Consider the following 22,364-nt stretch of genomic DNA (forward strand, 5'->3'; position numbering starts at 1 on the left):
TTATTTAAGTGATGTATTTCACACACATTTATGCAACTGCACTGTGTCATGAGTTTGCATGTTAAAGAACCCTAGGTAAGCAAAACTAACCCAAAGCGCTCTGCTACAGCTTCTCTTGCAGACCTTAAAAGTTCCACACCTTGCACTATAGCACTGCTCCCTCCTAGGTGCTGCTGTCTGGATTGATCTACCACCTGGTGTTCTTAAATGTGCATTATATTCAGTTTACCCTGTAAACGAATTTGGCACTGGCGAGACGTAACAATTTCCTCCTGTTCTAACAACTGCGCAAACAGTCAAAATTTCTGAAACTGGTAGCACAGTCAGTGATCGCGCTTCCTCTATGACTTTAAGCACATCGCGATCACTGACTTCCTCTATGACTTTAAGCGAACTATCAAAGTCGTGTATTTCATAGGAGCACATTTGCGTCGCCTAACTATGACATATTCTTCTGCACTACTTTTGCATATGATTTTTTCTATCACAGCAAAAGAGGCATCACAAAGTTGAATCACTGAGCCATTCGTCTTTTTTCCTGCAGCATACTTTTTTGTAGTAAGCACTACCCCTTTCCTGATCATGCGACCATACTGCACAGCACCTAGAAGCTCAGTACAACTGTCAACAGGTCAGCTTGATGTGGTATAGATGCTGCCTCGCCCAAAATGTCGAACCTCTCCTGGAACTGTCAGTTTTTTTAGTTTTTGAGAACTCCAGTAGATCACAATAACTAAGTACACTTGGCTTAGAAGCTAATTCAGAGAGATTATCTACTAGCCTTTCAGTCTGTAGGACTCTACAAACTTGATGGGGTATGCCATTTGCAGCTTTTACAGCTTTCGTTAAACTGCCATTGCCCGACTCAAATGGAAAGGCTGAGTGTGCCCAAAGTGGGCCCCAGTGGCGCACACTTTTTGCTATGTGAGTGACTTGATGCATGTTGAATGACATGCAGCCTTTCCAATAAAGAAGCTGTGCACGAATATGGAACTCTAACAGCAGCTCCTCCGCCTGTTCGAGCTCCCAGGTGGCCAATTCCCTCTTGAGCATTAAATGCAGGGCTTCTACTAGATAAGTCCAATGCTGAACGCAGAGTTTGTCTGCAATTCCCTCTAATACAGGCAAGCTATAGTAAAGAAGCCAGTTCTCCCACTCTTTAGCTTTCCAAAATTTTTTTTCCTTTCTTGGCCTCGGTGTTCTTTTTACATACCTAGGTGACGAAATTGCCAACAACCTTGCATCGATGTCATCTTGGCGTGACCTCATGTCAAATCTGCAGCTAGTGTCCTTAAGCCACATCTCAAGAAACTGCCTAGCCACTCCTAACAAGATACAGTGCATATAGTCTGGGACAAATCCCCACACTATATGAAACTGATCTAAGTTAATAAGTGGCGAGGCAGTTTTGACACCATGTACAGGTTTCTCTTCAGTTACTGCAGACTCCATGTCTTCCAACATCTGCTCTTCACTCCTTTCACTTGCTTCGTTTTCTTCCACGGGGCACTTCGTGGAGTTGGCAACTCTTTCGCCTCTTTGTAAGCACCAGTTGCAACCGTAATACGCATTGAATTGCATGACTCCCTGCATAGGAGCTCTTGCCACGGAATCAACGGCGCAGCAAATGCAGTATACTTTAAACCGTTTCTCTTCACCTCTGTATTCAAGGACAAAGCCTTTTTCTGAGAGCTCAGTGATGGCTTCCACGAAAGCCCCTTGAAAGACTGCCATATCTGGCTTTTTCTTTCCGAACCAAAGGGCAGCTAAAACTGGCCTATTCATTCTCTGCGCAGCAGGCCGCTCATTCACTAACAGCTGTATAGGCCAAATGGCAGTGCCACTGGAACGAAAAATAGGAGTGCCATCTGAATTGAACATCAGGCTTATCCTGTTGCCTGCATCTGCTGTTGAGGAGACAAATGTTCGATACAGTTCCCCATCATATATATATCAGAATATGTCCCCTTATCTGGAAGGGGTTTTGTTAAATCGAGGATGTCGTACCCCTTTAGAACTTTTTGTAGTTGAGACTCTATGTCGAAAGCAACAAAAAAGGACCCTTCTGTCACAGAGGAAAATTTTAAAGCCCTGAAGCACTTGGTACATGTGGAGGAGGCTCCTGGCTCAACTTCACCAATATACGTGGAGCAATTGGAACAAATGAGATGAAACCTCATATCAGTGGTGCTACCATTTACCAGCTTTCCAAACATATACCGTGATTCTGGTAGCACAGGCTTCTCAAAAAACAAATTTATCATTTCTAATAAACTTGTCACTGCTGTCAGAGACAAACTGTTTTTGACAGCATGTTTCAGCACCATTAGCAGCATGCCGCCCTTCGACACCACAACCTTTTCAGAGACGATGTCGCTAAAAAGGTCAGCTAGTCCTGCATCTTCACTGGTGCCACTTGGGCTGCTCACATCTTGCTGAGCAGGATCCTCGGGCTCAGGAATGTCCTGCACATCGCAAGCATTTGCTGAACTACTCTGCTGAACATGTCCAAAAATACAACTTTAGAACCATATATTCCCCTTTGTTGCCGTTAGTCAGCAATTTTTTAACATTTCATATAAATGGTACAAAACTTTAAGGAACAAAAGATTTAGAAATAAACTGACAGCATCTACACAGCATGCAGACAGTCGTGACGCACATGCTAAAAACACTGCATGACACAGCAGGAAATAACCTGTTTGACAGTACTTGAGACTGCATCATTCCTTGAGCTCAAATTTTCTGCCCTGAAATTACCTTAGCATTCACCTCACAAAGGCTGCATATGGCGATATGACAAAAACTATTTTTCCTGTGGCCGCTGACTTGTCTTCGCTGTGAATTTCAGCAGCAGCCAGAAATGGTACCATGTTGATGCAGTAATTTAGTATTACTCATCCAGACAGGGCAATTGGAGAGTAATTCCTTTTTTTTGTGATGATTATTCACATCGAACTTAAATATTAAACAAAAGATTTCAATCCACCAGGCTGAACAATTCCAAAAAGTAAAAAAGCAATAGTTGGTGTCACAAATGTTCCGTAGCCCATGGACAGGTAAGTTCCAACTAACTACCGTACTGTCCATCAAGTGCAATTGTTTTTCTATCATAACCTTGCCTTTCACACCTTTTTGCTAAAGGCCCCCAGACAGTTGATATATATGAATTTATAGGGCCTTCAACAGCAGTGACAATTCATATGCCACTTTGGGATGTAAGGCATTATATTGTAGCGTGCAACGCCAAAAAGAACACCCGCGCAGAGACGAAAAACCTGCGGCGGATCCCTAGTGGTTCGAGCGCGCGCGAGAGAGCCAACTAACTTCTTCCTCTTCTAGCGCATGCGCTACTGCTGTCTCTTCTTCGAATGCATGTATCACTGCCTCCCTCTTCTGCAGCATCGACACGATGCGGCTGGGAGTGAAAAGTCAGCGAAAGGGTAGAACACAGCTGCAGTGGACCGCAGTTCAGTCAGGTAGCCGGTCGTGGTAAGGCTTCATGCGAACAACGTGTACGACTTCAGTTTGGTGCGACCGGCGCGATGAACAAGCTGTCGGGGCGGGAGCTACTGCATAAGTCACATCACTGATACGGCGCACTACTTCGTAAGGGCCGAAGTATCGGCGCAGCAGCTTTTCAGAGAGCCCGCGGCGATGAACAGGTATCCAAATCCACACAAGGTCGCCGGGAGCATAACTGACGAAACGGCGTCCACAGTTGTACTTAGTGGCGTCAGCCTCCTGTTGACGGTGGATGCGCAGGCGGGCCATTTGACGCGCTTCCTCAGCACGCTGAACGAAGGTTTCTACGTCGATGTCAGCGTCAGAGTCGCAGTAAGGGTCGACGGGCAACATAGCATCCAACGGAGTGGTCACCTGGCGACCGAAGACAAGCTGAAAGGGGGTCAGTCGGGTTGTTTCCTGCAGGGCGGTGTTGTACGCAAACGTTACGTACGGCAGAATGGCGTCCCAAGTTCGATGCTCGACGTCAACGTACATTCAACCGCACACTAGCCGACATGCTATCAGTCGCTCTACCAACCCGTTTGTCTGCGGGTGATACGCCGCAGCACGTCGGTGGCTCGTGTGCGTCAGAGTCATCACGGACTGGGTTAAGCGGGCCGTGAAAGCAGTTCCCCGGTCAGTAACAACAACGGCGGGTGCTCCATGACGCAAGACAATGTTGTGGACGAAGAACTGCGCCACTTCAGCAGCAGTGCCTTTGGCAAGAGACGTGGTCTCAGCGTACCGTGTGAGGTAGTCAGTCGCAACGACTATCCAACGCTTTCCAGACGAAGACTTCGGAAATGGGCCAAGGAGGTCCATGCCCACTTGATGGAAAGGGGTCTTCGGTGGATCGACGGGGTGAAGAAATCCGGCCGGTTTCAATGGAGGAGTCTTCCGACGTTGGCATTCACGGCATGTTTTGACGTAGGCCCGCACCGATGGGAGTAACCTGGGCCAATAATACTTTTGTCTAATCCGCGCGAGTGTACGGCTGACTCCAAGGTGGCCGGCGGATGGTGCATCATGACAGGCACTCAAGATCTCAGACCGCAGCTGTGATGGTACGACAAGTAGGAACACTTCTTCGCTGTTGGCAAAGTTGCGCTTGTAGAGAACACCAGACCGTAAAGTGAAGGTGTGAAGCCCTCGAAGAAAAACACGCGGAATGGGAGCTTCACTGCCTTCGAGGTAATCGATGAGCGGCGCCAACTCCGTATCCGCCCTCTGAAGCTGCGCCATTTGGGTGGTACTAACAGAGCCCAGGAAAGGAAAATCATCGGTGGTTTCTTCGGTATTGATTGGGATAGGCGCGCGCGACAGACAATCCGCATCCTGATGCTTGCGGCCAGACTTGTAAACTACTGTTAAGTCGTATTCTTGCAAGCGTAAGCTCCATCTAGCCAAGCGTCCTGAGGGGTCTTTGAGGCTCGCCAGCCAGCATAAGGAGTGGTGGTCGCTTACCACACGGAAGGGTCATCCGTAGAGGTACGGTCGGAACTTGCAGATGGCCCATATCACTGCAAGACATTCTTTCTCCGTCGTAGAATAATTGGTCTCGGAGCGCGTAAGTGTCCGACTAGCATAACTGATGACCCGTTCTGCACCGTCTTGCCACTGGATCAGTACTGCACCAAGGCCAACATTGCTGGCGTCAGTGTGGATGTCCGTGGCAGCATGCTCGTCGAAATGGCCGAGTATCGGAGTGCTTTGCAGACGGCTGCGAAGCTCGACAAATGCAGCCTCTTCGTCGGTCCCCCAGAGGAAGGGCGTGTCGTCACGGGTCAGTGCGTTCAGCGGTTCCGCGATTTTCGAGAAATCTTGAATAAAGCGCCTATAATAGGAGCACAGGCCTAAAAACCGGCGAACGGCCTTCTTGTCAGTTGGGCGTGGAAAACCTGAGACGGCAGCAGTCTTGTCTGGGTCCGGGCGAACACCTTGTGCGCTGACAACGTGACCAAGAAAGCGAAGTTCCTCAAAGCCAAAATGGCATTTCTCGGCTTTGATGGTGAGTTGCGCGGATTTGAGCGCTTGTAGCACAATGCGCAACCGCTCCAAGTGTTGGTCAAAGGTGGGCGAAAATATAACGACATCGTCCAGGTACACCAGGCAGGACTGCCATTTCAAGCCGGAGAGGACAGTGTCCATCATGCGTTGGAAAGTAGCCGGTGCTGAGCACAGACCAAATGGGAGCACTTTAAACTCATAGAGGCCGTCAGGCGTCACGAAAGCCGTCTTCTCCCGGTCTCTCTCGTCCACTTCGATTTGCCAGTACCCGCTTTTAAGATCCAATGACGAGAAGTATCTGGCGTTCCGCAATCGGTCGAGCGCGTCATCTATCCTGGGCAGCGGGTAAACGTCCTTTTTGGTCACGCTGTTAAGTTTCCTGTAGTCCACGCAGAAACGCAGAGTATTGTCCTTCTTTTTGACAAGAACCACAGGCGATGCCCACGGACTAGTGGACGGCTGGATGACATCGTCTGCAAGCATCTCGGCAACCTGATTCTGAATGGCTTCTCTCTCCACCGGGGAAACACGATATGGGCGCTGGCAGACGGGTCGCGTAGTCTCGTCAGTGATGATACGATGCTTGGCGAGTGGAGTTCGGCCGACCTTCGAGCACGTAGCGAAACAGTCCGCAAATTCTGCCAAGAGGGCCGACAGAAGATCCCTCTGAACCGACGGCAAGGCAGGATTTATTCTGACTGACTGAAGAACGTGATGTGGGCCAGCATACTCCGGAGAGGGTCCTCCCACGGTGCACAAACCTGGAACCTCAGCAACGTCGTGGAGGAAGGCAATAGCCATGCCTTTGGCCAGGTGCTGATATTCGTTGGCAAAGTTAGTCAGGAGGACGTGGGTGCGGCCGTCACGTAGTTGGACGAGACCTCTTGCAACGGCAAGTCCCCGCTTAAGCAGCAGTGGACTATGGCTGTCCGCTAGGCCCTCGTAGTCATGAAAGAGGTCGTTCCGCACGAGCACCAGAACACTGCACCGCGGCGGCACCGTGACGTCGTTCTCGACAATACGCAGAGCGTTGCTGCAGGGATCGCGGGAGTCAAAGCGCGCCACGGCCTGTTTGGTCGAGAACGTGACACGTGCCTCCTGAAGGTCAATCACAGCGCCGTTCGACTGCAGGAAGTTGATCCCCAGAATCAAGTCTCTGGAACACTCGGGGAGTACGACAAATTCACCAACGTACGTAAAACCACTAATCCCAACTCTAGCCGTGCACTTGCCCACAGGGGAAATTAGGTGGCCACCAGCGGTGCGAATGGGGGTCCCCGTCCACGGTGTCAGAACCTTCTTCAGTTCTCCAGCGAAGGCACGGCTCATAACAGAGTAATCAGCACCGGTATCGAGCAGCGCGGTAATGTCAGTGCCATCAATTGTCACACGCAAATCGGATGCAGCGTATCTGATACTGTCGCTGCCTCTCTCTGTCCGGGTATCGCCGGCTCGAGGGTTCCGCGATGGAGGATCTTGACACGTCCCGACGTCAGCGGCCTTGCCTCCAGAGGTCGCTGGTGTTAGTTTTCCCGACGCGGACTCGGCGAGCGACGGCCAGCAGAGCTACTCTGGCGGCCGGGGCTGGAAGAGCGATAACGGAGAGGCGAAGGGGAACGGGACTCGCGCCTTCCAGAGTAGGCAGGGTTCTGGCGTGCCCAGAGATGCTGTGCAATCTCATGCGGTCGTTCGCCGTTCTGAGGGCAGGGTGCGTCGGGATGGAAACCGCGAAGGCTCACTTGGCGGTACGGACAGGCGCGGTAGAGGTGACCAGGCTCCCCACAGTGGTAGCAGAGAGGCCTGCGGTCCGGTGTACGCCACAAATCCGACTTGCGAGGGCGTGGCCCAGCTGTAGCAGATGCGGTTGCAGAATACGTGGCGATGTTACTCACGGAGGTCGACGGGGTCACACCGTAGCCAGGCACGCTTGCGGGACATGTGCCGATGTTGCTCACGCCAGGCGTTGGGGTAATGGGACCGTAGCCTGTCGTGCGATGTACAACAGATGCGTACGTGGGTCGGTCATCGAACCGGGATGGCGCTTCGGGGACAGGAGGTGCCTGCGCAGCCTGTCGCACCTCGTCCCTGACAACTTCGGACAGCGCTGCCAGCGGCGCAGGTGCAACCTGAGGCAGATGGATCCGTTGCAGTTCCTCCCGGACAACGGAGCGAATTAGTTCACGCAAGGTGTCTGCACTGCCGCCGAGACACGACGAAAAGCCTTCGGGCACCATGCAGTTGATGTCCCGGTTGTACTGGCGGGCCCGTTGTTGCAGCGTCGTCTCCATCGTGGTCGCCTCGGTTAGAAATTCCGCCACCGTGCGGGGTGGGCTGCGCACGAGGCCCGCAAACAGCTCCTGCTTAACCCCACGCATGAGATGGCGCAGCTTCTTCTCCTCTGTCATGTTGGGGTCGGCGCGCTTGAAAAGACGGGTCATGTCTTCGGTGTACATGCGCACGCTTTCGTTCGTGCGCTGATTTCGGGAGTGCAGCGCAGCTTCGGCCTTCTCCCGGCGGTCAGCGTTGGGGAACGTAGCCAGGAGACTCCGGCAAAACGTCTCCCAGGTGGGAAGTGTAGCCTCGTGGTTTTCAAACCACGTCCGAGCAGACTCTTCCAGGGCAAAGTAGACGTTATTCAGCTTGCGCTCGTCGCACCAGCCGTTGTAGCGTGCGACCCGCTCGAACGTCTCCAGCCAGTCCTCAGCGTCTTCGAACACATCACCGTGAAAAGATGGCGGTGTTCGCGGTGGGTGGCAAAGGATCGGCGCCAGGGGCCTGGTGTCAGCGGCCATGGCAGTTGGACTAGACGGTAGAGGCTGGATCGGCGGCTGGGTCCTGGTGTCAGTGGCCATGTCAGTTGGACTCGGCGGTCGAGGCTGCGTCGTCCTTGTTGGCGGGGGAAGGGGCCCAAATTCAGGCGACTCTCCGCGGAGACGGCGGCTGGGTCGCTGGTGGACCGGTGTGAGGTCCGTAGTGACGCTGTACGGAGTTTGCAGGTCGGGAAGCGTACCCAGCACTGCTCCACCAAACTGTAGCGTGCAACGCCAAAAAGAACACCCGCGCAGAGACGAAAAACCTGCGGCGGACCCCTAGTGGTTCGAGCGCGCGCGAGAGAGCCAACTAACTTCTTCCTCTTCTAGCGCATGCGCTACTGCTGTCTCTTCTTCGAATGCATGTATCAATATATCAGTTTTTTTTGTCATGACTTTGCTCCAAGTGAACTGCACATGGCTTGGCGTTCAATACTCTTTAATTAAAAACTGCACATGTGCTACACTGATTCTACACCTCGGCTGAATTCAGGGAAGCGAGAATGTTTGTTTACCCTTTTTTCTAGTTCTGTACCTGTAAGGCTGGGTGCCAATTAAGATAAAAAGTGAAATGTGCTTACAGCTTCCAAAAAAGCAGCGTCCGAGTTCTCTTGGTGGGGTGCAGGTACGCTGTCAGCCACGTCTGTTTCCGTCTGCTCCTCACGGCCACGTACGGCGACATCCACCACGGGAATCCCCTGGTACGCAGTCTCAGCTGCCGCTGTAGCGTTCGGAGCATATTCCGAGTCGTCACAGTCTACTGAGCTGCTGTGAAGAATGTGCATTGCTTGCTGCACGGAATTAACATCACCAGGGTTGGATACACCAGGGTTGGATATAGTCCTCCCTTGAGATGATTCCTGCATGAAATGCCATTTTTGTTAACTTGCAATAATTTTACCACCAAATCATTAACAGCTGCAACCAGTCGGTTAGGCAGGATGCCGACTAAAGGTCGCACTGCGATCGATGCTATTTTTTTTTCACTCGACATTCATCAACTTCCGCGAATGCAGCACAACATGCACGAACTTTCCTACAGCCATTAAACATGAAATATGATGAACGAACATGTACTGACCGTTGCAATGCTACACGTACACTATGCTAAAGCTGCTTGTTATATATAAGGGTCGCCATGCAATGCTACATGCAGCCGACGCGTATTATAAATAATTCTGATCAACTCGGGAAAATGCATCATCCAGACTTGGTATTGAAATAGCAAGACTGTCATATGGCATCACTGCATCAAATTCCAGCACGAATAAGCGAGCGGTTTAGCCGAGAACCCATTCTACGGTGCGTATTAGCGTTGAACGGCTCCGAGATCGTCTGGTAAAGTTAGTGCACCTGTTGTCGGAAAGACAAGCAATCACTGAGCCGCTAATTAAGATCCCCGCGTGCAAGAGAAGAGGAAATTTTAATCAAAGAAGCACGTTACGTGTAATAGGCACTCATACTTACAACAGTGTTTTCGAGCCGTCTTTTCTCTAGCTCGATGGCTGTCGATCTTGGCAAGCTGCATGGTCCGTACAGCGAGCTTGGGCTCAGGTACGTCTTATACGGGCCGCGCCTACGGCGCTCTTCTGCAGGTTCCATTCTTCAGGTACAAAAGGAGGTAAATACCTGTACAACCGTCACTGTCTGCCGTTTCAGCAGTCCATGTTGGAACAGTCCCAACCAGAAAGTAAAAAACTGGCACAATGCACGCTGTCACACATAAGTACGGTGGCTAGAATCCTAACGCAAGCTGTCAAAACAGTCCTCATATTCAAGTTGATTCAGTCAGCCAAAAATTTATGCCGTCACAATTTCACATTTGGGAGCGCTGCACAAAGTAAGTGCTCATAAAAAATTATAAATACAAATTTTGACATTTTGAAAGGTTATACGGACGCATTTTGTTGTTGTTGCAGTAAAAAAAATTATTCCGCAGTTTCGTACAGCGGGACCTACGCTTACGTCAGAGAAGCGCAGGTACTGTGCACGTGTACGACTTTGTGTTGCTGTGGGCATAGCTTTTTTTTTTGTTTTCTGTGCTCTGACATTGCTGAAAATTTGCCCATTCAGATCGCCATGTCTTTAAATGCGCCAGCATTTGCGTACGTCAGGTATAAGGATAACAACAGTTGCGCAGTGGTGCCCGTAGCGGACATAAAGGACTTCGCGCCTGAGAATTCTACGGATTTCGGTCCTCGGACCTACTTGGCCAAATGGACCGACAAAGAAGGAGAGGCAGACTTTTACCCGGCCTGAATTCTCATGCTCGGAGGTAATCAACTGCACTTTTCTGTTTGGTGGAGATCGAGTAGCGCTCATCTCTTTCTCTAGCGTGCCTTCGAACCAACCAGCCAACCAACCAGCCAACCAACCAGCCCGATCCGCCACCTTTTTGTATATATGCCTATTGCTGCAAATGCCGGAAGTGTTGTGTGCCAGTTACATGGCTTATCCTTCCATGGAACTATAGCTTACACACGTCGCAATTAATGATGTCCAGCGTGCTCTATTTCGCGCAGTTTGGGCCTGGCAGTTAAATACATTGTGGGATGCCAGCGGTAAAATATGTACGGGTTTTACGCGTATGGTCATGAAAAAAGAGAAATTAGCGTAGTGAGATGGCCACATACATTCTTTATTGAAGTAAATGTCGGAAGGAGGAAATAATTTCGCTGCTGCATGTTGAAGTTAAACACAGTGTTAGGATGTTTTAAGCCTGCCTGATATATATATATATTACATATATGTGCCTCCCAGTTTTTGTATTTATTAATACTGTGATCTTTTCACACGACCTTAGCATATATGCAGAGTCTTATTTTTAACATTGGAGCTCCAGAAGCACCAAAAGCGCACTGCAAGTGATATTACAAAAGCTGTTTGGTGTGCTGTTAATGCTTCAGAATCACCAGTTATCCCTAATCGACGCCTTAATTGTCATTTGAGTCACTCGACACTTCTGTTTGTTCTTGCTTCAGTTGATGCCTATATGGCTATGTATCAAATGTGTCGAAAGTACAAATCAAAATGGCATATTTTGCAGATTCTGAGGTGGAAATCTTTGGGAAAATACAAACAAGCCACCAGCGGGTTCAGAAGTGCCTACAGAGCAGCGACAGTGACGAAGAGATACAAGAGGTAGAATTTGTTTTCCTTTAGTAATTTTTACTGCTAATTGTTGCCTTGTGTCATGCTTTCTTTTACTTAGTGCACAGCACTGCCAAAAAAACGGAAGGAGGCAAGTAATAAGGAGGACCTCCTGGTTGTCCTTGAAAAAAAGAAGATAGGAACTTCAAAGGATAGAGGTTCAAAGCTGCTCATGGAGGAACTTCAAGCAGCACGCGCGAAAATGCAGCTCCAAAATAATGAGATCTAAAAATTGAAAGAGCAGTTGCTCCAACAAGAAGAAAAAATTGAGAAAATTACGAAGCTTAATTACAGGGCTCCAGGAGACCATAATTTCCCTCAGTGGTATGAATTGTTACATTCAGATTTCTGTGGCAAACATCTATCTGCATGCAGACCTTTCTAGGAGATCAATATTTCTTTTCTGTTGCACTGTACTATGCATTTTTATCGTGAAAATTTTGCTCACTTTAACCGGTGGCTCGTTTATGGTAAAACTGAGCACAGAGCTTGCTCATTGTGGCAGCTTTTGTCTAGTAGCAGTTTTACAACGATGCTTACATGATTCAGCTGTGAATGATGCAACTCTAATAGTCTGCACCAAGGTCGCTGAACTGAAATCCACCAGTGCCTTATTGCTGCGAAGGGCGGCAGTGGCATCTTCAAAGGACCTGCACAGCTTGTAATACTGACCTTGGCGCCGTTTGGCGAAAACTCAGAGTTGGCGGCATCCGGTTCGTCGATTTTGAAGCAAAAGACTACAAGTTTGCATCATGCATGACTGAACCAGGTAAGTACTGTTGACAAACTTACTATGAGACAAAAGTTCCTGTAATACCCACATTCTGTGTACAGTTTCAGTGTAAACGAGCCAGTGATTGAGGCAAGAAAATTTTTAAATCTTCACAATAAAGATGTGCAATATTGTATGTTATTTATGGCAAAGAGCGCAAATTTTCCTGTCTTTTTTTGCAGAACTTGCAAGTGTACATTTGTTTATCTATCATTGTAGCAGTGCCTAAAATGTTCATCTGTGTATAACCAGGCTCAAAGTCTTCAAGTGCAAGCAGTCCAGGAGCAAGCTCCAGCACTACGGCTTAGCTCAGCCCCTGTCCACCCCAGCCAAGGTGAACCAGGTCCGAGCCAGGCCACTATACGAGTGGCACCTGCACCACAACTAAGCCCTCAACCCCATCAAGCTGAAGACTCTTCTTCAGCCCATTTGGTACAGCTTTCTTTGTATGGATGCCTTTGAGACATTTTTCATGTTTTATTTTTTTGTGCAGGTTACAGCGCAAGGGTTACAAATATCGCGAGCCGCATGGCAGCGGATTTCTGAGCTCCAAAAGGACTCGATGTTTGTAAATGAGCTCCTCATGATGGTGTGGAGCCGTTCAGAATTGAGGGAGCGGTCCCTTCAAGGTATCTTATTCCTTTTTTGCAACTGAATGCATTATAGCTTTTATAGACCTCATGCCTGAATTTCTATTCTTTCCACTACCGCTCAAACTTTTTCAGGAAAACACTGCCCGCGCTTTCCAGGGCGACAAAGGAAGACGCCCCTCACTCCATGGAAGCTCAGTTCTGAGAGGTAACTGCAAGCAGCTGTTGGAACTATTTTATCTAGTAACAGCAATTTGTTTGCTGTCTTCTGCGTGAACTTATGTATTACCCTCACCAGTATGCTTCACAACTGCCAAAGCGTGTCCATCCTTTCCGAGCTTTGTCAAGCAGTTGTAATATTTGTCACGTGTCAGTTTAATTCTTGCCTGCTTGATTTCTTATGTAATTTCACTGTATTCTGTCATTCTTAGACTGCTACAGGCAGCGATTAGAAGGCAAGGGCATGCCACCTGACCTGACAATGGGAATGAAGCAGTTCAACCGCTTTGTAAGCGAGAAGATCGCAGATATAGAGAAGTTGGCAAAAAGATGACAATTGTTTTATTTATCTGACTCCCTGCTAACAAACAAGTAAACCCAAGCCGCAATTATGCAAATGTGCACCAGCAGAGGACATATATAGTTCGTGGTGCTGTTTCTCTTCATATAACCACCCCATGTACTTGGTACACGCCCATGCATGAAATACTCCAGTAAATTTCAGTGCTGTATACTGCTTTGTGCATAGTTTTTTTTTATTTGTGCATACAAAATTGTGTCTAGTTTCTTGGTACTGCTGTGAACAGCTTTTCATTGCAGTAATGCTGTCTGTGTGATACTTATATTGCAGTGATCTTGCCAAGGACTTGGACGCTGCCTGAGGTCTCAGCTGCTGCGCATGTAGATATTGCCTATGGATTTTTTTGCAAATAAATTTGCTGTAAAACCAGTTCTTCCTGTCATTGTGGGACCACCTAGTGCCTGACAATTGGAGCAGATCAATTGACGTCTGCCAACTGGAGTGGACCTGCTGGTGTTGGCCAATTGGAGCATTCCAAATGGTATTTTCCAATTGGCATTTTTCCAATGGTATTGAAAACACATTTGGAAATTTCCAATTGGTATTTTCCAAATTGAGTTTTCAAATTGGTATTTTCCAATGGTGTCGAAAACACATTTGGAAATTTCCAATTGGTACCAACTGGAACGCAATGGTTTTTTTTGACTGGGCGGTCCGCCAGCGTGTGCAACGCGCTAACGAATTGGTCGACTGACTCTCCAGGTTCTTGAGTGCGACGGTGAAAGCACGCGCTCTCATAAACAAGGTTCCTTGCGGCGACGAAGTGCTTGTCGAACTTCTTTTTGACGACTTCGTATTGCTTCTGTTCTTCAGGTAATGCAAAAGTAGGGAAGATTTCTCTTGCTTGCCTGCCCATCGTATAGAATCCGGACCTGCGCTTCTTCACTCCGCTCATTCAGGCCCGAGGCGAAGCGGTAGTCATCAAAGAGTTGGATCCAAGAAGGCCATTCAAACGTCCAGTCGAAGTCATACTTTGGCGGAGCTGGAACCGCGAACATGCCGTGAAAGGGCTTGACTGCGTTGTCCTCTGACATGGTGCCGGTTGACGAAGTTAAGGCAACGCCCCTCAAATGCCAGAGGATCCCACTTCTGACACCATGTGGCGTTATGGCCCTTGCCGGACGCTGAGAGCGGCCGGACAGCGGGCAGGAAGGAACTGAGACTGGCCCCGATCCCAGCACGATAACAACAGGCCTTTATTTCACGCAAGCAGCATCATTATATAGCAAGCACTCATGTGACAAGTGACGTCATGGACAGACGTTTCAGGCATCCGATAACGCAGACACATGACACGCGGCACAGGCGCTATCAGCACAGGTGACTTGCAGAAAAGCAGGTGAGGTAAAGTGAGCATCTCTGATATCTTTTCTTGACTTGTATCTGTCTCAGGTCTGGTTACTTTATCGGAAGAAAGGGGAATGAAACAGTATCATACCTCTGCCTTTTGAAGCAGGTTGGCTGATGACGGCCCTTGTGGTGTGAGAGAGCTCCAGTTTTCTGGCTCTGTAACCATTTCACGGGGAGGGAGGAGGTTCGCTTCGCTGGAATGGTTGGGTTCCTCATCAACTTCAGTCATTGGCATGAAGAACCCGCGTGGAGAGCATCTGTTGCCAAGTGCCAGATAGCCCAGCTGGGTGCAGTCAGTGGGTGTTAGTTCTGGTGGGCTGTTTGGGAATGCGCCACCAAAAGCCTTCTGCACAATGGCCTGATGCTTGCAGTATGCCCCTTGACTTCCTTCTCAGCAGCTACATACCCCAATGTCGGCTGATACCTCATATGCCCCTGTGCCTATGGCGTTTGACACAATGTACGTGACTTTGTCCACTTTTGTGATTGACCCTGATTGATGTTGTGGGGCTTTTTCTAAAAGGTTTTCGAAAGTTGTTCGATGTGAGGGCTCTCTGTGGTGTGCGTGGCACAGAAGTCATGTTTCAAAATACCTTTCCCAGTTACCTATTACGAATTCAGTGAGCGCTACAGCATTGTATGCCTTTGTACGGCTAAGGATTACTGTCGTGTTCGTCGACCAAGCGACGCCAGGCCGCTCCAGCAACCCTTGCCTCCTCCGCGCATACTCGCCGCCCGCTTCCCAGAAACAAGCGCGGGCCGGCCGCTCCAACAAAAGCTAGCACCCACAAAAGCTAGCAGGCGTCTCCGCCGACGGCATCTGGTCCCCACGGCCCCGTCGACTGACGCATTCCCAATTCCCTTACCGTGACCGTCTGCATTCCTACAGCAGCGAAAGTGCATTCTTGCACACACTCTCTCTCTCTCCCTCTAAAGAAATAAACCACCAGTCTCAACCCAGCAACCGCATTGAGAGGTTCCTCGCACGCGGGGCTCCCACGCCCCGCACTAACGCCGCCATTAACACTGGCGACGAGAAGTGGGATGTAGAGCGTACGCAGTTCGAGGTGTCGCCGATGGCTACTGGAGGACTGCACGGTGTCATCGAGCCTTTTCGTGGATCGTGGATTCAGCGCCTCACACTCTACCTCGTGGCAAACGATGTCTCCGACGAAGAACGACAACGCCTGCAACATCGACGACGCCGGCAGAAAGCAAGTCGATCAGCAGCTACGTCGCAGCCTCAAAAGTTTGACAGCCGACTGCAACCCTGGAGTGCTGACGACAACGCCTGCAACATCGACGACGCCGGCAGAAAGCAAGTCGATCAGCAGCTACGTCGCAGCCTCAAAAGTTTGACAGCCGACTGCAACCCTGGAGTGCTGACGACAACGTCTGCAACATCGACACAGCCGACAGAAAGCCACTCGATCAGCAGCTACGTCGCAGCCTCAGAAGTTTGACAACCGACTGCAACTCTGGAGTGCTGACGACAACGTCTGCAACATCGACGCCACCAGAAGCGTGCTTTGGTGTCGAAAAAGTGCGTCAAGGCAGCAGCGAGGACTCAAGGGAGTGACGAGCTCCGCAGAAGTCCACGAGACTTCTCAACACAGAAACGGAACGGTTCGTAGGCACCTTGGTAACATTAAACCAGGTGCAGCAGCCTACCCGACGGAAGATCCGCCGCCACACGATCGGACGAACGGACCAGCAGCAAGTGAACAATACACTGTGCCAGCTACGTACGTGATCACGCTGCCAGCGGAAACTTCGCCTGTGTTCGATCTGTCTACAGCGCCCCCCTCCGAACATGGAGAACCTGTGGCCAGTCTGGACGACCGTGCGACAGAACCTTGCGGAGACCAGCCCAACGGTTCCACGCAACAGCAAGCGCTAAGACCCCAGAGTGAACGGTGCCCGCCCTACCGATACGGTGACCACAGCTAAGGAGGAAGGGATGTCGTGTTCGTCAACCAAGCGACGCCAGGCCGCTCCAGCAACCCTTGCCTCCTCCGTGCGTACTCGCCGCCCGCTTCCCAGAAACAAGCGCGGGCCGGCCGCTCCAATAAAAGCTAGCACCCACAAAAGCTAGCAGGCGTCTCCCCCGACGGCATCTGGTCCCCACGGCCCCGTCGACTGACGCATTCCCAATTCCCTTACCGTGACCATCTGCATTCCTACAGCAGCGAAAGTGCATTCTTGCACACACTCTCTCTCTCTCTCCCTCTAAAGAAATAAACCCCCAGTCTCAACCCAGCAACCGCGTTGAGAGGTTCCTCGCACGCGGGGCTCCCACGCCCCGCACTAACGCCGCCATTAACAATTACGTCTTTCAGTATACGGACAGACGCCTCCGAGTAATTGTTAGTGTTCTGGCCGCGTGTTGTGGCACCTTGACGGTACACGAGTGCCCCCCATTCCTCCTTATGCTGCAAGAACAGTTCAACTCTTCGGTTGTAGTTTTCATAAGGCAGAGACTGAAGGTGTGCTGTAGCTGCCTCCAGTTCATTCTCATTTTTGGCATACAGGATCTGAAACAGGCACATGAATATGCAGTCACGTGTCAGTCACTGTTCAACAACTTTGTCATGGTCTAGTATTTATATTCCAGGTTCTCGTAACGCATACACAGATACAACATCACATGCAAGTGTTAAAGGGTGCCGTGCAAGCAAAATAAGAGGAATGGTATTTGGGCCAGCATTACTCTCCATTCAGCCTGCACTCTAATTGAATGCTGGATTTTAATTTGCCCGGTAACTACTATGCTTTGTTTGCACGTTGCGAATAGTATGCACCATATTATCTCACCATGATTTCCAATTTGCCTGAATTTAAAAAATCTTCACATCAGCATGGTCAGTAGCAGCAGCAGCAGCAGCCTGACTACGCTCACTGCAGAGAAAATCTCTCCAATTAGCCCTGCCCTGTGCCAGCTGCAGCCAGCCTTTCCCCGCAGACTTCTTATATCCACCCACCCAGCTTTCCGCCGCACCCTAGTACGCTTGCCTTGTCTTGAAATCCAATCCGCCACCATCAAGGGTCATCGGTTATCTTTTCTTCATATTGTCACAACCTGCCAAAGCCAAATTTTTCCTCTTGAATTAAACTAGGATGTTATTAACCCGGGTTTGTTCCCTCACCCACGTCTGATCTCAACGTTACACCTGTCATTTTTCTTTCCATAGCTCACTGCGTTCCCTTAACTTAAGCTGAACCCTTTGTTAGCCTCCACGTTTCTACCCCATAGGTGAGTACCGGTAAGATACAGCTGTTGTATGCTTTTCTCTTGAGGGATATTAGTAAACTTCCATTCGTAATCTGAGAGGACCTGCCAAATGCGCTTCACTCCATTGTTAAAGGGGCTCCGAAAGGGCTGTAATAAGGTTGCGGTATGTCTTGTATGTTAAAGCACGCCGCTTCGCGAGTATTGTCCAGTAAGATTTTTTTAAATGCGCTTTGTAGAAGCTGGCTTATCTGTAGTCAAAATTTCAAATTCAGCATCTTTGCGCTTTCCCTCTCCTCTCGTCACTTGCATGCTGGAAGGTTGGCGCTCCTCGGTCGGCCCCACCTCTGCGAACGGAGATTCCTGACCCACCGCAGCTATTTTGCGTGTGTTTGCGGGTTCTTTGTTGCATGTAGAAGAGTAACATTTGGCTCAGGTTTTCATGATAACACGACGCACTGACACTATGGAATGTAATGCACTTGCACAGCAACCCATGTAGAGATGGTATCTATGATTCGTGAACTCTTCATACTGTGCTTAACTGAGATAATTTATTAAGGCAGTTATAACAGGTAATGTTTAGAACTTATTTTCCCATTCTGATCAAAGTCCTCAAAACATATGAAAAGCAATCTTGGTGCATTGGAAACCATGTCTCCAAGTGATCATTTAATTTTGATACCATGCATTATAGCATGCAAGTTGAACTTTCACTGCAACAGGTGTGGTTAGTCTCAAGCCATCACATAATAACACAGCTATTGGCTTCAGCAGCCGCTCATGGATAGTAAAGATTTTGTTCCCAGTAGTACATTTCACATGCGTGCTTATTGCTGGGAAACAAAAAATAAGGTCAACATGACACAAGTAACCTCACTGCAGAGATACTTGAATGATAACTTTTTGCGACATTAGGTTTGTCAGGCTAATCTTTGAATCAGTAAAAATACTTCAACTAGTCAGTGCCTGTCTGTAAATAGATTTTGTTAAATAGAGTTGAAATTTTTCCTACCTTCTGGAATGCTGCAATCCGCTGACGTCTGTCATCTTGGTATGTTGCTGCGTGCCGATGTTATCCAGTGCCACTCTGCTTGAAGCACATGGAAATGGCAGAGCAGTTGCCTTGCAGTAGGCGAAACGTCATGCAGTGCATCCTTTTCAGGTCGGGAGTTGTCGCTCATGAAAGCGACAGGAGCCTGCATATGTAGCACGAGATGATACCCATCATTTTTCTACATGTGCTTTTTTTTCTCTTCTTAAGGTGCACCACTTTGAGGTATATACATATTACTTGGACAGTCTTCATAATTGGGCTTTAAAAATAGCAACCAAACCTTTTTTTCCATCTGCATGTATGCTGCTATGATATAGTGATGGTAATTATAATATAAATAAATTTTTAAAAGTTAACTCATTCAAAACTTCACCCAGAATGCATTTATTATCTGATCGAAAGAAACCAAATTTAAATTTCACTTCTATATTCTTGCGATCACCATCTACTACAGGACAAAGACCTGTTTCTTCATTCATTCTCTAGTTACACCTCACAGGTTTCCTATATGTTCGTTTTAATCTCTTCAAGCAAAGAAACAGCTTGTGCACCCAAAGGTTGTCGATCACTTGTATGCCAAAAATGTTGCACGAATAGGAAATATGTGGTCTACTTGTGAGTGAACATGTAACTACCAGCGTACTGACTATGAACCAGTACTGTAGCACAGTGAGATTCTATGCCTGCTTATAATCGTGTACACATCAAAGTGTCAAGGATTGACCTGTTGTGGACATCTGTTGATCTGCAGACCTTTTCTTTGTGTTATGAAGTGCATATAGTTCTTCCGTTCACATGAAATTTTTGTCCATTAAAATGAAAAGTTGTGGTTCAGCCATATGTAAAATATGAACTAATATAGAGGATGCAGACAAAAGCTCTGATTGGCACTTAGGAAATTCTGAGTACCAGTAGGCATGTTTTGTTTCCTTATTTCGTCCACTTTATATCATGTTGCAAATGAAGCTCTGTGGCTTGTCATAAGTGAAGCCAACATGTATACATGCTTTCAGGCTCAACTATGAGCTGGTGCCCTGATCATTACATTATAAATATTTTGGTACCACACAAATGGAGAACTTACATAGAGCATCTTCTGAAGAACACAACCATTTTCTAAATCTTCTGAAATGTCTTGTGAAACACGACAGGTCTAACTTTGACTTAAATTGGCTTCTCTTGAAGCATGCATTTATGTTTTATCTTTATTTTTGTAATGTTGTGCTGTGTGTAGATGCGGCTATCATTAACAAAAAGTCATACCTCACTGTTCCTGAAGCATAATTGGTGTCGTTGCTTCAGCAACTGAAAGGCAAGACTATATCCGTGCCTACTTTGGGAGCTGTGTATAAGCACAGCTATAGGGACAGTGCCAGCCTTGGTGGCTGTAAAGAGCACAGGTGCAGTGCTCCCGTCTGCATCACAGGATGCTGTGGAGTCAATGAAGACTACTTCACGTGCCAAATCCAGGCATTGGGCACGGCTCATGATAGGCGTCACACTTGTGCACACATCAGTCCCTGCAAAGTGGAAAGCACAAGCCAATAAAATTGGTGCTTTGTGAACTGCAAAGTACGTTATTAAACTGTGATTATTTTTAGCTTGCTTTTTAGACTACTATGAATGAAAACCTGTAGCAGTTTCCTGCTAACACATGCTTCTTCCTTCATTTAAATTAACGACATTTAAAAAGGCAGGAAATGCAGCGCTGGTGTCTACTGTTATTTCATTGTTTTCACGGTTCACAGTGCATAGAATTTCTGAGTGTGTCACTTTTCAGCAGCTTCCAAAAGTCTCGAGGCTTCCAAAGGCTTTTGGAACCTGTCAGGACATGAAAACATTTTTTTATATGGACTCATGAAAAAGTGGTGACTTCTTTATTCTTGTTGCCTTGCAAAAGCAAGCTGCTCTGACCCTTTCAAGTAGTAATATGCAGTTACAAAATAAATGCAGCTTTGGGAAATACAAAGGAAAGCAGAAGTGACACTCGCTTTTTAAATTAGGACAGACCACTGCTTTTCCCATATCTTGTGTCCTTTTTTTGTTGCTGTTTGATGCATTCCTGCATTGTTCTCCTGCCATTCATGTACGACAATTGATAGGTCACAGCACTGTCAGGCCCATCACCTCTCATGGAGAGGACCCCAAATAAATATTTGACTTGTTACTTGTCTTTCATGCGAAGACATCTCCACTTGTCAAAGCGCTATCATTAAGCTGAGGTTTAATTCGGCTTTATTTTTCATTGCAGTTGACCTCTAGGAAATGAAAAGTTCTTATTTCAGGCAGCTATAATGTGCTGTGCTTAGTGGTGAATGCACAGCAAGATTGCTGCATGAATAGTAGTGTACTGCACAGCTATATAATAACACATTGTGTTTCGCTTTATACATAACGACCGAGCTTACCCTGGGCTGCATACTCTGCTATCTTCTCCTGCAGCTTTGATGTGGGGTTCCCTGATGGACCATACTGGGAAGCCCACCATTCTTGGAGCCAGCGGTATACACAACCCTTGACTGGGTCAGTGCTGCCACTGGCAAGTAGTACAGGACCATCAGGGTTAGCAGCAAGCAGCCCTTCATGATGCAACCTTGCTTCGGAGGGTGCTAAGCCAGCTTCAAATTATTGAAGAAAAGTGCACTTTGTCGCCTGGGTGGCACGGAGCATGCGCAGCAAGGCATCAGCATAGTCAGCGCTGTGTGATTGTGGTTCACTGTGAGTTTGACCACAGCTGCTAGGGGGACTGGCCTGCGTAATAACGCGTCATTTTTTTTTTCGTGTCCCTGCTGATTTGAAGTACACTTTGGCCAGGCATTTGGTACTGCGTCTTGTTCTCGTCTTGTGGCGTTGATGATGCTGGCAGCGTCAGACTTTGTGATATATCATCCTTAAATAAGAAAAATGATTTCATAGATATTAGTTTACATAGAGTTTTTTCAGTGTTTTCATAGTGTCTCTCGTGCTCGTCTTCGTTCGCGCTGTTTATTCAAGATCTTGAACAAAGTACTTGCATCTTGAAGAAAGTACAAACGCAGCATGTATCGCCTGCAAATAAAAGTGAATCATATGTGCAATGATAGGCAGTGCACCAAGGTACCTCTTGCCCCTCATCATGTTTATATAACTGCACTACAGGTGCACTTAAAAATTTTCATGCATATAAAACAATGTCAACACTGAACATTTTGAACCCACTGCATGCGGAGGTATATTATACACTGACATATACTCATACCAATATTGCTATGTGCATATTAAAAAATTTGATGCACCAGCATATGTGCCGCTGAATTTACTCGCTTGCCACGT

At 48.0% G+C, this 22,364-nt stretch overlaps 2 pseudogenes across 1 annotated transcript; both read right to left on the reverse strand.

Moving 5' to 3' along the window:
• Positions 1-527: 527 nt before the first annotated feature.
• Positions 528-10,247, reverse strand: LOC149346276 (uncharacterized; annotated as a pseudogene). The gene is made up of 2 exons (XR_016292367.1): positions 8,906-10,247; positions 528-2,465 (listed from the first exon to the last, which is right to left on the reverse strand). The product of XR_016292367.1 is annotated as an uncharacterized LOC149346276 (transcript).
• Positions 10,248-18,889: 8,642 nt separating this feature from the next.
• On the reverse strand, positions 18,890-21,722 carry LOC149346277 (uncharacterized; annotated as a pseudogene).
• Positions 21,723-22,364: the final 642 nt, after the last annotated feature.

The sequence above is a fragment of the Amblyomma mixtum genome, chromosome 4 (assembly GCF_055824585.1).
Source record: "Amblyomma mixtum isolate Tamu chromosome 4, ASM5582458v1, whole genome shotgun sequence".
NCBI lineage: Eukaryota > Metazoa > Arthropoda > Arachnida > Ixodida > Ixodidae > Amblyomma > Amblyomma mixtum.